A 6,012-nucleotide genomic window follows, 5' to 3' on the forward strand; every position below is an offset into this window, starting at 1 on the left:
CTCAGTGCAATTAAATTTATCAGGAGTAATTTAATGGTCTTAAATGCACAGAAACCCAAAATCCCCTCAGAGAGCAGGTTTGTCCCAGCACAAAGTGACCCAGTGGGGGACTGACATCCTTAGTAAATATGGAGTAAGGTTCCTTCCCATGCAGGGAGGGAATTCTGCTCCTGACCCAAGAGGTCTGTGCAGAGGTGGTTTCAAACAGCAGAACAGGGACACAGGGGCAGCTCCTGGTGTGAGGTGGCTTTTCCTCTGAGTCCTGGAAGCTGCTGTAGATTCCATCCTCTGGAACAGAGGTGGGAATGTGCCTGTTGTGGGGCTGGAAAACCTCTCACCTGCACAGGAGCAGCCCAGTCACATGGACATTGAATGTCCAAACCCAGACAGGTGAGGGCTGTTCCCCACAGCCACGTGTCTGCCATGTCCCCTCTCTGGGAAAGGAGGTGACAAAGCCCCAGAGAAGCAGAAGGTGGAGGAGGGTTTTGGGTACTGCAGAAACCCAACACCATCATCCACTGCAGTCCCTGCTCTCCCTGCTTGCCACCATCACTGTGCCACCCCCTCAGCTGCCCCTGCTCCAGGTGGGAGCCTTGCCAGCCCTGTCTGATGTGTCCTCTCCTGTCCCTGTGTCCCAGTGGGGTGTCACTCTTGCTGTCAGCTCGGTTGTCCGTGGTCTGCTGTCTAACTGTCCCTCTGTGCATGTGTTTGTTCTGCTTCTCTCTGGTCGTGGGGGGGTTTGCTCCTTGTTTAATTGTCCCAGATGTACTAGTGTTGACTTGTTTGTTGTTCTCTTGCCTCTGATCCAGTCTTCACACACACACCCACACCAAAAAAAGAACAAACCAAAACACCAAGCACAGGTGGAAACAACAACCCCCAAACCAGCAACAACCCCAGGCGAAAAGGGTTCGGTTGGGAGAAGTGACTTTGGCATCAGGGAGGGGACACAGCAGGGGCAGGAGGGGCAAAGGGGGGTGCAAAGCTCCCAGCTGGCAGTTGTGTCTGTGGTGGCAGCTCTGTGGGACACGGAGTGGGAGCTGCAGGACACGGGAGAGGGAAGTGTGGGCTGTGTCTCAGCACTCGCCCGCCAGATGCTCTGAGGGAGGCTCTGACTGGGGGGATGGGGGGATCTGGTGGGTTATTTTTAGGGCAGAGACAGAGCTGAAAACTGTATGTGCTGATTCTCCCGAGCTGGGATTGGCACTGGGAATGTTCTCCTGCATTTTTGGTGTGAGGAGCACAGGTCTGGCTGCCTGCACACCCCATGGGTGTGTGCTGGTGCTTGGGAGCTGCTGCAAAGGGGAGGTGTGGAAAGACAGGGGGAGAGAAAGCAGAGGATTGGGAAATGCATTGCATCAACCAGTGGCTCCTTTTTAAAATCAAATCCTGTCCTCAGTGCCAGCACTGCTTAATAAACCCCTTGCCCATAGAAAGAACAAGAAGGACCCTTCCTCTTTGAGGAACAGTTTGGGAAGGTGTCTCCTGTGATCCCATCCATCCATCCATCCATCCATCCATCCATCCATCCATCCATCCATCCATCCATCCACTCAGCCCTGTTACTGCCCATCCATGACACATCAACTGGCCCATCCTGGCTGAACTACCTGGCAGCACTTTATCCACAATCCAAGACCAGGAGGGAGCCTGGAACGTGTGTCTCAGGCACTGACAGCAGGGTGGGGTGGTTTTAGTTACTCTCACTGCTATTCTACCTCATTTTCTGGTTGTGCTCAGCTGGGAGAAGGGAATTCCCATAAAAAGGATATTAAAACAGCCACCAAGGTGATGAAGGGACTGGACCATCTCTTCTGTGAGGGAGAGCTGGGGCAGTTCAGCCTGGGCAAGACAAGGCTCAGAGGGATCAATGCACATAAATACCTGCAGGGAGGTGCCAGGGAGGCAGGGCCAGTCTCTTGAAGTGTTGCCCAGTGATGGACCAGAGGCAATGGGCAAGAATTGGAATGTGGGGGGTTCTACTTGAACATCACAGATCTCTTTGTGAGGGTGGCTGAGCACCAGGGCAGGTTGTCAGAGAAGTTGTGGAATCTCTGTCCTTGGAGAGAGTCAAAAGTCAACTGGAGATGGTCTTGGGCAGCCTGCTGTGGGTGGCTGTGCTTGAGCAGGAGAATTGGACTAAATGAGTTCCAAAAATCCCTTCCAAATCCAACCATTCTGTGAAAGAAAAAAAAAAGCCATGCAGCTCCACAGCAGCATTGAACATTCAGCTTGGCATTGATGCAGAGTGTGGAGGTGATGAAGGCCTCTTGGGCATTCAGGGGGCTTTGGAGGTAGAAACAGCCAATAGAAACTCCCAGAGCACCTCTGGATGGGAAAGAAGAGAAGTATTTCCATCATTAGAGCATGTGGTACAAATAGACATTTGGATTAATCATTTTCCAGCCTGGATATGTTGGTGGGACAGATCTGTGTTTCAGTGAGAGGCAATGGGATGTGGAGCAGGGCACAGACAGGGCAGGGCCACAGGACTGCTGGCTCTGCCCCAGGAAGAGGAGGAGGAGAAGTCCTCTCAGCCTGGCTCCCTGGGGTGCCCAGAACAGGGATCAGCAAGTCAACTGAGTGAGGAAAATTGAAAACAAACAAATCCAGGTCTAAGGTCTTTCTGCAGGTGGGCTGTTGGGGCAGGGGAGAAGGAAGGAGGAGCAGGACAGTGTGAGGAGGTGCAGGAGAGCATGAGGAGGTGCAGGACAGCATGAGGAGGTGCAGGACAGTGTGAGGAGGTGCAGGACAGCGTGAGGAGGTGCAGGACAGCATGAGGAGGAGCAGGACAGTGTGAGGAGATGCAGGACAGTGTGAGGAGGAGCAGGACAGTGTGAGGAGATGCAGGACAGTGTTAGGAGGTGCAGGACAGCATGAGGAGGTACAGGACAGTGTGAGGAGGTGCAGGACAGCATGAGGAGGTGCAGGACAGTGGGAGGAGGAGCAGGACAGTGTGAGGAGGTGCAGGACAGCATGAGGAGGTACAGGACAGTGTGAGGAGGTGCAGGACAGCATGAGGAGGTGCAGGACAGTGTGAGGAGGAGCAGGACAGTGTGAGGAGGTGCAGGACAGTGGGAGGAGGAGCAGGACAGTGTGAGGAGGTGCAGGACAGTGGGAGGAGGAGCAGGACAGTGTGAGGAGGTGCAGGACAGCATGAGGAGGTACAGGACAGTGTGAGGAGGTTCTGGCTTCCAGTCTCTGGACCCTGGCTGTGCCCCCAGGATCTGCTCCAGGTCCATGTGCGTGTCCACGTGTGTCCGTGTCCTCACGTGGTCCCTGCATGACTCTGCTCCTCCTCGACTGCCTCCCACACATTTGCACTCATTTCTTTTCCCAAGGGGTTGCCATTTTTAGTGCCCTCTGGGATTTCCAGGAGGGAGACCCCAGGGTGGCTCAGTGCCCAGAGCTCACACTGGCCAAGGCAGGGGAACTCAGAGCACTCAGTTTGGGCAGATTGTTTCACTAGTGCTCTGCAGTGAGAACACAACAACAAAGCTTGCAGTGCTGTTTTCCCTGATTGTTAATCCTTTTCTTTTTTCTGCACCCAAACCATGGTTTTCTGCATGCATCAGGCAGGGAGAGGCACAGCACACGCTGAGACTAAGAGAGAGATAATCCTCTGCTCCGAGTCTAATCACAGAATGATCTCTACTGTGGTTGAAAAGCAATAATGGCTAATTTTTTTATTCAATATACTTGCCCAGGCAGATGTCACCCGGGGTTTGTGCTTTCCAGTGGCTGTGCTGGAGGGGTGACAGTCTGTGCTGAGGGAGCAGCTGGAGGCGCAGAGTGAGCTTGGGGTGGGGGAGGCAATAGAAAAAGCACACTGTGATTTTATTTGGGTCAATGAGTGAGTGTATTTCAGCCATTCCTTCCCTTTCAACAAGATGTTTGTACATAACCAGTTCAGCTCCTGGAACTAAGCCCGTCCTTTGCTGTTTGTCAGTAAAATAGTTTTTTGCATGTTTTGCATCTGAGTGTTTTTTCCAACCCTTTGAACCCCCCTGGTGCCCCCAGGGCAGTGGTTGGGGCACTGCAGAGCAGCAGCTCCTCAGCCTTGGGCAGGGCATTGGGAGAGGAGAAGGGACAAACAAGGCTGGAAAGGTGTGGGAAAACCTGTCCTGATCTCTGAAGAAGGGCTGTGTGATCTCCCCCAGGTTATGTGACATCACAGGCCAGTGTCCCAGATTTTCACCTGCCTGTCTCCAGCTTGCTGGGATCACAGGGAAGCTCCGAGGTCCAGAAGTGATTTTAAAGGGAGACCAATATTTTACTGTTAAATTCTGTGTGCAAGCACCTCCAGAGAGCAGCCTGGGCCTCTCGTGCCCATTGCCTGCATGGGCAAGAAGGGCAGGAAAAGTGCAGGAAACTCAGCTGTGGCACTGAGAAGGAAAAGCTGGAATATTTCCCATTCCAGCAGCATCAAAATCTGCCACCATAAGCCAGTCCTGTGCCACCCTTCAGTCTGCTCCTTGCTGGAACAGAACCACAAACAGGGCAGGGCTGACCCTGAGTGGGACCCCAGTCCTTCTGCACAGAAATGGCAATGCATGAGTGGTTCTCCACATCTGGGCACACCTGGGCATGGCTCAGGCTTGGGGCAGACTCCACGTGAGAGCAAAGAGCAGGAAATAAAAGCCAACACCCAACACAACGGATTCTAAAAGATTCTGTTTCTTCTCCCTTCAAACCACAAACAGGTTGGCAGAGGAAAGCTTCCTGGGGAAACTCCCCCAGCCCTGAGTGCCATCCCTGGGCTTCCACAGGGGCTCTTTGCTGCCAGTGGGTCACAGTCAGAAGTAAATACTTCAATGGATGGCAAGTGGAAGTAGAGAGAGGTGCCCAGGCTGTAAATCTGCCTGCCAGCTGCAGTGCTGGAGCACAGGGAGCACGTTAGGGCTGGCAGCAGCCAAGATGGGAGTGATGGATCACCCTCTGATCCATCTGCTGCCACATTCACACCCAACACCATTTTAATAAAGTGCTGTTGGCTGTAACTCGGTGTCAGGAGAGGAGCTCACCTCAGCCTGGGGTTGCCATCCTCTGTTCCTGCATGGGTGCCACCTCCACAGGGACACCAGTCACCCTGGAGCTGACAGCAACCCAGACTGGCCCCAGACTGGAGAGCTGACAGGGCCCTGCACTGAAATCTTGGACGAGGCAGGAGTTCCCTTTGCTGCCCCACCCCACAGGAGCAGCAGCAGTGCCAGCACCTGGCCCAGGTGTTCAGGGGGCAGCAGGGCCAGGGGCACCAGTGACCTGCCTGGCTCTGCTCCTGGGCTCACCAGCTCCTGTCAGGGCGAATCTCTCAGAGTTCAGCCACAACCACCAGTGAAGTGGGCAAAGCTGGGGCTGCTGTCAGTTCTGTGTGAGTGGAACAGCTCAGCAAGGTACTCAAGGGCACAGATTTGGGTCAGGCAACTGTGTTTGCACCATGTAGTTACAGAAAAGGCCTCGGAGCAGAGCAGAGTTCAAATCCAGTTCAAACGCAGAAAAAAAATCAAGAGATTTTCTGACCTGTCTCTTATATGCACACAACCAGAATGAATGTCAGCTCATCAAGACAGGCTTGTGTTCAGGAGTTGACAATGGCACATCTCTCAGCTGTTCCAGGAATGCAGCAGAAGACTCGTGTTGCAAGAGCAGCTCGATGGCAGCAGTGGGAGCAAACCAGACCCATTGGGGTGCCACAGACCCACTGCTCACCTCCTAAAGAGAAAGGGCATTTCCTTGGGGGAAAAACACCTGGGGCTGCTCTCAGACACCTGTGTGCACCCCAAGTTAACCAGGTGAGTCACACCAAACCCACCTCTGTAACACAAAGTCTGCTCTGAGTCTGTGAAGGACAACACGGGAGAGCAAAGAGTGATGCCCTGTGGAGACGTGAGCAGGGAGGTGTGTCCTGGACCTGTGGAAAGAGCTGGGAATGGCCCTGCTGGACACAAACCCTACAAAGTTAAACCTGTGGGAGCAGCAGGCTTTGACAGGCCAATCACTGGAACACTCCAG

Source organism: Pithys albifrons, chromosome 22 (genome assembly GCF_047495875.1).
Source record: "Pithys albifrons albifrons isolate INPA30051 chromosome 22, PitAlb_v1, whole genome shotgun sequence".
Taxonomy (NCBI): Eukaryota; Metazoa; Chordata; class Aves; order Passeriformes; family Thamnophilidae; genus Pithys; species Pithys albifrons.